Here is an 11,033-nt window from a genome sequence, read left to right on the forward strand (position 1 = left end):
TCGTATCATTCACAGCGTAAACCCATTTCAGTGACGAAAAAATAAATGTTGTATGATCTCCCTAATTATGCCCTTATTACGTAAGTAAGTATTATTTTGACTTACAAGGGCTACCAAAAAAAAATAAAAATTCGCAAAATCAAACCTTATAATTTTTCGAAAAAACTGGATCTGTTGACTACATCAAGAGCGAGGAAATTTATGTGCTCTTAAATGAGTGTACTTTGTGAAATTTTGTTTTCTGTATTATTTTAAAAGTAGCTTTGTGTGTAATCAATATAAATAGATAAACAGTGTTATTTATATTTCAATTTTTTTCAAGTATTAAGGACTTTTGGTTTTACGTATACCTCTCAGTTTATTTAAATTACTGTTTTTGTGTAGTCCCTGTGGCGCAGAGGATAGCGCGTTGGACTTCTAATCCAAAGGTCGTGGGTTCGATCCCCGCCAGGGATGTGGAGCAAATCCATAATATTTGGATTCGCTTCGTTTTTTTTTTTTATTATTAATCACTAACCTGCAGTATCTGGTGTATTTAAGTAATCATCATAACCTCTTCCCGAGTCGATTTTTTCTTACGTATATTTCTTACATACATACATATTTACATTTTTTGTGGCGTTACTTTGAAAAATTTAAATGATGATAATTTGTAGTAAATAATGCCATATGAATATGTTTATAAATCTGTTTCATGTAGATATTATTCGTTGCATTTTGAACTTTAGCTTCATTTAAAATTATTCACGTTATGAATGCGCTGCGTACGGTTCACAAAGCATTTAAATGTTATGACAAAATATAATTCCTAGAAAGGATTTGTTATTTCACGAAATAAAAGCACGGTGGTCCACCGACAAGAGTTCGTGCTTATTTGGGATCAGTTTAAACGCCTTTCAGTAAAAGCGGAAATCAACAATTGGCCAGAAAACCTTTGTTCTAGTAGTTTGTTAAGTTATCAACCATTTGTTAAGCCATCTGTTACGTTATAAACATTTTTGTTTTGCTCGTGATTTCTTTTGTGTGTTCTGTTCACGCCAATTATCACTTCTGTCAGCTGGGGAGCGTAGTAAGATGTTATCGACTGTCTGTCGAAGTTTACCTTTAAATATACCTGAAGCGAGGGTAGAAAAACTGACAACTCCAAATTGGCTCCAATCCCTAATCTTTTAGGAAGCATTGTAGCTGCCTTTTCTTGCTATTGTTAATTAATTGAGGGGTTCTTCGCTTTGTGAAACTGGAAGCGGGCCGCTGAGCTGCTCCCAGCCAAACCTAATAAGTTAATAACCTATTGTACGAAAATGTTCCTTCTTACTCAATCTTTACCGGTGGGATTACAGTCGAGATAAAAATGAAAACAGAACAAATCTTCCGAAAGGGATTAAAATTGTCGCGTCCCGAAGTAGTGAGTTTAGTTTCATGTCTGGGGGACGTAACGAGTTCTCGATTAAAGCGCTGTCGAAGATAGATAGATTCGGACTTATATAATAAAAATATTTTAGAATAAGAAAATTACAGCTGAAAACCTCTCCGCGCACGGGCTGCACTAGAAATTAAAATTATCGCTTTCCACGACCGCAAGTTTTAGTTTCATGTTCGTAGGAGGTAACGATCTCTTGATTAAAGTGCTCTTCAAGATCCAGAAACTGCTTTAAATAATTCGAGGATGGACCGCCCTGTCATTAGCATATCGGTTGGAGCAAAACGGTCCTTTACAGTCATCAAAGGGACAAAATTCCCGGACTGACTTGCCTGTGATCACATCCGCTTTCCGACTAATTGCTCCCATTAAAATGGAACCTCTCGTCTTGCATAATGCACTGAAAAACCCATGGAGCGTATAAATGTGTTGATATGTCAATTTAACATAATGTGTTTATTATGGTCCACAAGTTTCGCTACAGGTAGACATAGAGGTAGAATTATATTTTCATTAGTGGTAACAGCTGGCCAGTGACTGTTAAAGGTCAGGACGCAGAAGAACCCTCGATCCTCGGGCGAAATTCATAGCCCGTGCCATCAGAACATCAGAACGGAGCGGCAGTTTAGGGGAACTGTTAAAAAACTTTCACCATTAATTACACGCTTGAAATTAATATCGTTATTTTATGATATCATCACGTCGAGCACACAAACAGCTAAAGTGTTAAAGCCGTTTTAAAGTAACCGAGCTTGAGACAAGATTCAAATTTTAATAACACGTTAACATTTTCCTGACAATGTAGTGAAGCATAGACAAATATAATTTATGCTTGTTCAGTTACATTTTTTTTTTAATACATACTATACAGATTTAGAAAAATTTGGTATACTTGAGTCCCATGATGAATCTGTGCTATTGAATAAAATCTCTCTACCGTGCTAAAAAAAAAGCTTTTCCAATAACTAATATCCTTTAGAATTAAAATTATTAAAAATTAATTATATACATTTTTTTTTCCCTAGATTCCGATGTGAACGTGTGTGTGAGCTGTCTAGATAGGTGCTCTGAGTTTTATGTGATTTTCTGTGGTATTTCAAACAATTAATTATTAATTATTTTACAGTAAGTGAAGTCATATTCTTGGTTTATTTGATAATATTTTTTCCCTTGCATTACTGCTTTTTTTAAAACAAATATTAAGTTTTTATTCTTCCTTATATCGAAATTCGATGCGATCGATACGTTTTGCGTCTTGTTTTTCATAATTTATTTAGATATCTTTTTACAAACACTGATAAAACTGTCGATGTAGCAACAAAATCAGTGAATTTTATAGTCATAAAGGTGACAAGTGTAATTCTAGCACTCATTCAATTAAAATTCAGCTGATTTTTTTAACAACCCTTGTTATACATCCATACCGCTATTTTAAATTCTTATTTTCAACATGAGACTTGACAAAAATGTAAATGCTCAGTAATTGATCACGTAACATGTTCTAAATGTAAAAGCTCATTTCATCCTAGCTGTCTCAGAATATATAAAAACTACTCTAGCTTCTAATGATAGTACAACGGTTAACGGTTGCCCTGGCTGCGAAAAAAATCAAATAACTTCATCAGTAGGATCTACTCAGATACGCCCATGTCTCCCTGAGTCTGATGATTCTTTGATCATTTTACTTCTCAATCAAATTGAATCTTTACAAACGGATTTAGAAAAAATTAAAAAATTCTATAAAGAATCTGTACAACACATGGTAGAGAATATGGAGCAATATCTAGGTAGATTATTTGATGACTTACATAAAGAATTAATAACATCATTTAATAATAATATCAAAAAAGAAGTTGACTCTCTGAAACCAACTTTACAGGATTTCTGCCGTGAATCATTTGAACCTTTATTGCGTATGCTACCAAATCTCCAATCTACTCATGAATCGAATAATATCGAATCCAACAAATCACCATAATAATAATAATAATACTTCTTTATTCCCAACAGGCAAAGCCCAAATACAGGAAATATAAAATTAACGTTACATGTATTGCTTATAAGTAATATAACAAAAAATGAGAATGAAAACAAAAAGAAAAAAAATTGAATCAAAATTAAAATAAATTTCTTTAAGTTACAATGTAATTTGCTGCAGCAATACGGATCAACTTCTTAATGTTGTCTTCGAAGATATCATAAGTTGAGCATAATTTATTAAAGTTGTTACACATCAGATATATTGGAGATCGAACTAAAACATTCGTGCGTGGAGTGATTACATAAAAAAAAATAGAACTTCTTGTACCTAATCTTGGAACGTGAAAGTTAATTTGAGACAATAGGTTTATACAATCAATTTTATTATTCAGTAAATTATGTGAGAATTTAATAGAAATGTTATTACGTCTATGTTCGAGAAAAGTAACGTGAAATCTGTCTACGAGAATATTTTGACTAAAGCCTCTGTGAGGATAGAATCCATCTTCTTTGAACGCTAGATATTTTAAAAATTTTCGCTGAATGTTTTCAATCTGCTGTATATATACTTTATGGATAGGTGACCAAACTAAACAACCATACTCCAATTTGAACCTGATTAAACCATTATAAAGTGCAAATAAACACTGGATATTTGTGAAATCTTTGCAGTTACGAAACAGGAAACCTAGGGTTTTGAAAGCAGTGGCCACTATTGATGTTATGATGTGTCCGGAGAAACTTAACTCTGAATCAAACAGTACTCTCAAATCTTTAATTGATGTTTTACGAATTAGAATGTTATTATTTATAGTATAGAAAAACATAATCGGACTTTTTGACTTGGTAAACGTAATAATGAAGCATTTATCAATATTTAATTCTAATCGATTGTGCTTACACCAATCGACCAGAGTGTAAATGTCGTTTTGCAATAAATGACAATCAGAAATGGTAGTGATTTTATAATATAGTTTAAGGTCATCAGCAAATAGTAGTTTTTGTGCAGTTAAGAAGCCCAGGTAAATCATCAATAAATATGAGAAATAATAACGGACCCAAATTTGAGCCTTGTGGCACGCCAGAGGTTGGAACAACATATTTGGAACGTACACCCTGAAATTCAACAAACTGATAGCGATTCCATAAATATGATTTGAATAACTCTAATAACGAAGTACTCATTCCAAATTTTTCCAGTTTTTGTAACAAAATGTAATGATCAATGGAGTCAAATGCCTTACTGAAATCTGTAAAAATTGCATCAGTTTGTAGTTGTGTATCCATATTTTCAGAAAGGTATTGACAAAAAGTAACAAGATTGGTGATCGTTGATCGTCTTTCCATAAACCCATGCTGTGAAATAGAGATATTCAATTTGATAGCATTATAGATGTACTTATGTAATATAGATTCGAAGATTTTTGATAAATTGGATAAGATGGAAATCGGTCTATAGTCAACAACCATGGTCGGATCACCTTTTTTAAAAACTCGATATATACGAGCCTGCTTCCAAATGTTGGGAAAGGTACTGGTTTTTAGAGAAAGATTGAATAACATATGAAGTGGTCTGACAAACACTGAACGACAGTCTTTGACTGTAAAACTTGGAATTTGGTCTACACCGGATGTTAATTTGCTATTTAGCTTTAAGATTGCCTCTAAGTTATGTCTTCTTCAGAAATAGATTTTATATTTACGTATTCCAAGGAAGTAGAACCATTATTAAAGTTTCCATTGTCCTGGGGTGTCGAATTTATATATACACTACCAAAGTACGTTGAGAAAGCATTAACAACTGCATCAGATCCTTCTTGTTGTAAATTTTGTTGATCTGTTATAATATTAGGTATTCTTGACCGATTTTTATGAGAGTTAATGTATGTCCAAATTAATTTAGGGTCATTAGTAACTTTTTCTTCAGTTGAACGAATAAAATTTGTATAAAGAAATTTAGACTGATACTTGATACTAGCTCTTAAGGCGCTAAAATTGATATAGTCAGTATGATCACCGGTTTTCTTAAACCTTTTATGTAGCCTGTCTTTTTTACGTATATTTTTAATCAAGTCAACGCTAAACCGAGGAGGATATTTGAATGAAGATTTATTATATTTAACTACAGGAACAGTTTGATCTTGATTTTATATAAAAGGCATCATAGAAGGCTTGACATGCTACGTTTATCTCAGAGAATTTGTTTAAAAAGCTCCAATCAGTTTGTATCAAAAGCTCGTATAATCGAGGGAAGTTGGCTTTTTTGAAGTTGTATTTTTTATGAATTGCATTACTTTGGAAGTTGTTATATTTATCTGCTTGAATAGTTAATTGTACAGACAATGATGGATGATAATTGTCTTCTTTTATAAGCGGAAATTCCTTAGTGACTGAGCAGTTATCAATATTAGATAAGACAAGATCTAGAACCCGACCGATGGAATTAGTTACATAATTATATTGTGTGAAATTAAAAAGTTGTTCATAGTTTTTAATTAACATGGCGCGTTTGTCATTTTGACGGTCAGTATTATATTCAGGAACATTGAAATCTCCTAACAGTATAACATGATTATCATATATAAATGGAAGATGAGACAGTAATTCAAAACAGAGTTCATATGAAGCAAATTCAGTGGCTGGAGGTATGTAAGCAACAAGTATTATTAATTTAGTATTAGGCGAATATGAAATTTTGGCACCAACAATATCAATTGTTGGAACACACTCAGTGATACAATGTAGATCTAACTTTTCACAGGATAACGCATTACTGAATGCTAATAGTGCACCACCACCTCTGGTACCACCGATAATTGATAAATTACGATCACATCTCAACACATGGAAAGAAGTAGGAAAAAGTTCCGAATTAGCAAAATTCTCAGTCATCCAGGTTTCAGTCAATCCAATTATGTCATAATTGTCAGCAGAAATAGAAAGATTGTTACAGAAATTAAGCGTTTTTGTTCGAAATCCCCTAACGTTTTGATAATAAATATTTAAATTACGTTTATGGCATTTGGGCGAGGTTAGTTTAAAGATTTTTGAATGGTAGGTATACCACGAACATATTTTATAAAAAGATTTTCTTCTCCGTTCTCCAGTATTTGTTTAATTTGGTCCTTTAATTCATTATAATAGTGACGTTGTCGACTTGTGCGATCCAATGAAACTCGAATAGATTTAAAGCGAGGGTTACCTTCAATATTTGCACGATTTTTTTTATCAAACTCAGTAGGTTACGTACTTGTTGATTGTCATTGAGTGTTATTTTAATAGGGCGCGACTCATTAGGATTTGCTTCAAATTTGCCAAGACGAGATGGAAGAAGAATTTGTGATTCTGGAGTCATATAGTCGTTTGGATTGGCGTTAACAAATTGTAGAAAATCAGATAGAAATTCAGAGTCCTTTTCTTTACGATTTTTACTATCTAATCTTGTTCGGAAATACCATAAAATATAATATTATTTTTCCGCTTTTCTCGTTCAGATACTTCTTGAACTACAACTTCAAAATCATAAGAGTTATCCCGAGTTTTTGAATTATTAAAACTCAATAATGTAATTTGCTGTTTTAACGTCTCATCTGTTTCAGTAAGTTTTTTTAGAGTGTCTAATAACCCAGGGAGTAAAATGCAATAATTGTACGACTCTCCCTTAGAGTTTAGAGTTTATATTACATTTTTCACATTTCCACGTAAAGCCCGTCATAGCCTTACATACATCAAATTGATTTTTAATAATACCCACACATTTAATATGATAATACAAAGTGCATATATTACATTTTATTCCAGGTACTGTGGGTGTTATTGCGCCCTTGCATGTCTCACAAAAAACTGTCATGATGAATTCGTGCTATTTGTGAGTTGTATATGTACTTGAGGTGCTGATATCACACCTCTTTCTTTTAGAAATAGATACACAACTCTATCTTATCTCTCAGTTAAACAAAAACTATGGAGACTCACCACACAAAAACGAGAATTGGAGATATCAACACAATGAGCCTTGTTAAATATTCTTACATGTGATCAACCCTAATTCAAAAATGACCGATTATCCAAACAGTCAAAAATAAATTAAGATACTCCTCACCTGAGCATATAAATTTGATAAATATCGCTCCACAAGAAACCACCTAAAACTTATGTTAAGCACAGAGCATGAGCGAGCGTGAACCGACCTCACTGAAGGCACGTTTTATTTTTAACAAAAAAACGCAAAATAATTTTATTAGCTGACGAAAAAGGACGAAATTGTGTTGACTTAATGAATGATTACCTTCCACCTAATGAATCTGATTTATTATCACTAGTTAAACCAAATGCATCTTTGACTGACTTAACGGACTGCGATAATGAAACTTCTGATCTTACCAATGATGATTACGTAATTATATTTGGTGGCAATCTCGAAGTAAAAGATCAAGACTTCTAGGACCAACATTACGTCCAATTCACCTCTCATCTTCATGCTCACCAACTACACCAGTATCCAAGATAATATCGACCTTTTTAATTCAACCTCAAATGATATAAAAAAACAATTTCGACCTGAACATCCGTAAGTGACCTATCTGCACATGTTATAATTAGTTTATTTTTGTTTTGTAATATTGTATTTTTATGTATGTATGATTACCTTGTCCTGTTATTGGGCCTTAAGTACGTTGGGCACTGTATTGAAATAAATAAATAAATAAATAAATAAATAAAGAAATAAATAAAATCAATATAAAATTCAAACAAAGTTTTATTTATTCTCAAATTTAACGTCAATTTCACAAAAAAAAAATAAAAAAAACATAGCATCTGCATTTTCAATAACCAAGAATTGTCTTTTTATTTCAACACTTAAAACTTTATTGCAAAAAATAAACTTAGTTTATATTGTTTTTAAGAATTCATTCCTTTATCAGTATTCTGCTGGACACGAGTAGCTGGCTTTAAAGCGCCTGAAATTCTTGTATAAACTCCAAATATTAAACTTTATATTTATTAAAACAGTAAGACTTACCTAACTGAACACGTAAAGCGGCGCCACCGAGCATTTCAAACAGACTGAATAAACTTATTTCGCAGAAACAAGAATATACCCTACGTGTGTACTTTCATATGTTTAATAGAAGTCTTTGAAGTAATTCGAGAAGTTCAACTAAGCGAGAGGGAATATTAATTAGTTTGCTGTGTCAGTATAATATTTATGCCTACATACAAAAGTTAGTGAAACTCATCACAGCACTTGAAGAATGGTTAGGCGGCGCTTAGCAAATAAGGATCTTTTGGATATTTAAATCTTGGCATTTTTCTGTCGTCTGTCTGCTTGTCTGCTTTCTGTGTCAATTTTTATTGGACAGATAATTTTCGAAAGTACTGGACTGTTTGTTGTCAAATTTTATATGCATCTTAGGAATATGTATCATGTTTATTATAACTTTAAAACGTCTGCAGGACTTCAAAGCATTCGGTTTTTCTTTTCCTGATTAAATAAATGAAATAAATACACGCAAACACTAAAACCGAAAAATTCAAAAATCGAAATATCGAACAACTGAAAATCGAAAATATATAAAATTGTAAATCTGAAATTTAAAAACCGATTAACGAAAAATCAAGAAATCGAAACTCCCACATTTAAAAAATGGAAGAATTGAAAAACCGGATAACTGAAAAATCTAAACATCGAAAAACTGGAAAATCGAAAAATCAAAAGAGCAAAAATTCGAGAAGTCGAAAGTTAAAAATTGAAAAATTGATAAATTGAGAAATTGACGGTCAAAATATCGAAAAATCCAAATCTCGATAAATCGAGAAATAAGGAAATTAAAAAATTTGAAAACTTGAAAAATTGAAACATTGAGAAATAGAAAAAACAAAAACAAAACAAAATTGGAAACGTGGAAAAAGGAAAAAACGAAAAAAGGGAAAACTGGAAAAAACGAGAAACCGAAATAGGCCAAAATAAAATATCAAAAAGTTTTAAACTGAAACACTGATAAATCGAAAAACCGAACAATCAAATGTCGATAAATCGGGAATGAAAAATTAGCAAATTGAAAATTTGAAAAAACGAAAAATTGAAAAACAGACCATCTAAAACCGAGAAGTCGAAAAATCGAAAGTTTAAGAAATATTAATAAGTTAAAATATCGAAAAGCCGAAGAATCGAAATTTTGAAAAATCGCAAAACTGAAAAATGAAAGAAATATTGAAAAATGGAAAAACTGAAAAACACGAAAACTGAAATATTCAAAAACTGAGAATCTAAAAAGTTGGAAAATTGAGAAATTAAAAAATTTTAGGAAAATCAAAACACTCGAAAGTCAAGAACTGGTAAATTCAAAACAGCGATTAATTGAAAAATCGAAAAATTGAGAGTTTATAAAAATCAAATTTGAAAAATTGAAAGATCGAAAATTTAAAAATTGAAAAATTGAAAAATCGAAAAAGTAAAAAACCGACACATCGGAAAAGCCAGAAGTCAAAAATCGAAAAGTCGAACAATCAAAATATTGGAAAATCCCAAAACTGAAATATCGGGAACCTGAAAAACGAAAGAAATACTGAAAAATGGAAAAACCGAAAAATCCGATAAGTGAAACATCCAAAAACTGAGAATCTGAAAAGTTGAAAAATTGAGAAATCGAAACCTTAAAAAACCGAAAATATCGAAAAATTAAAGAATTGAGGGACTGGAAAATCGAAACACTCGAAAGTCAAGAAATGGGAAAATCGGGAGTTTATAAAAGTCAAATTTAAAAAATGGAAGAAAACTGAAAATTTAAAAAAAACGACAATTGAAAAACCGAATATCTAAAACCGGGAATTCGAAAATTGAAAGAAAGGAAATCGAAACATTTGAAAAATTTGAAAACGTGAAAAACTGAAATGTCCAAGAACATAAATGTAAAATCGGGAAATACAAATAAAAATCTAAAATTTAAAAATCGAAAAATTGAAAAATCGGAAAATTAAAAAATCGACACATCGAAAAATCCAATAGTCAAAAACTGAAAAATCGAAGGATCGAAATATTGGAAAATCCCAAAACTGAAATATCGAAGAACTGAAAAATAAAAGAAAAACTGACGAATGGAAAAAGTGAAAATTCCCAAAATTGAAATATCCAAAAATTTAGAATATAAAAAACTGAAAAATGAGAAACCGAAAAATCAAAAAAGTGAAGTCGAAATATCGAAACTTTTAAAAAAAATTGGAAAATTGAAAAATCAAAAACCTAAAAAATTAAAAAATCAAAAATTTGAAAAAATCGACACTTGAAAACAGAAAATTTAAAATCGGGAAGTCGAAAAATCTAAAGATTAAGAAACCGAAAGCGAAATTGAAATATCGAAGAACTGAAATAAAAAATCAAGAAATCGAAAAATCTAAAATTTTAAATATTGAAAAATTAAATATAAAAAATTTGAAAAATCTAAAATTTAAAAATCGAAAAATTGAGAAATCGAAAAAATAAAAAATCGACACATCGAAAAATCCAGCAGTCAAAAATCGAATAGTCGAAGAATCGAAAAACTGAATCATCCCAAAACTGAAATATCCAGAAATTCAGAATTTAAAAAACTGAAAAATTGAGAAACCGAAAAATAAAAAAGTAAAGTCGAAA

The 11,033-nt window shown here is 31.1% G+C and overlaps 1 non-coding gene across 1 annotated transcript; it reads left to right on the top strand.

The window, feature by feature from the left end:
* Positions 1 to 383: 383 nt before the first annotated feature.
* Positions 384 to 456, top strand: Trnar-ucu (transfer RNA arginine (anticodon UCU)). The gene has a single exon. It is a non-coding gene; the product is annotated as a tRNA-Arg (tRNA).
* Positions 457 to 11,033: the final 10,577 nt, after the last annotated feature.

Source organism: Zophobas morio, unplaced genomic scaffold (assembly GCF_036711695.1).
Source record: "Zophobas morio isolate AGI-343-1 ecotype UQ-CSIRO unplaced genomic scaffold, CSIRO_AGI_Zmor_V1 ptg000026l, whole genome shotgun sequence".
NCBI lineage: Eukaryota > Metazoa > Arthropoda > Insecta > Coleoptera > Tenebrionidae > Zophobas > Zophobas morio.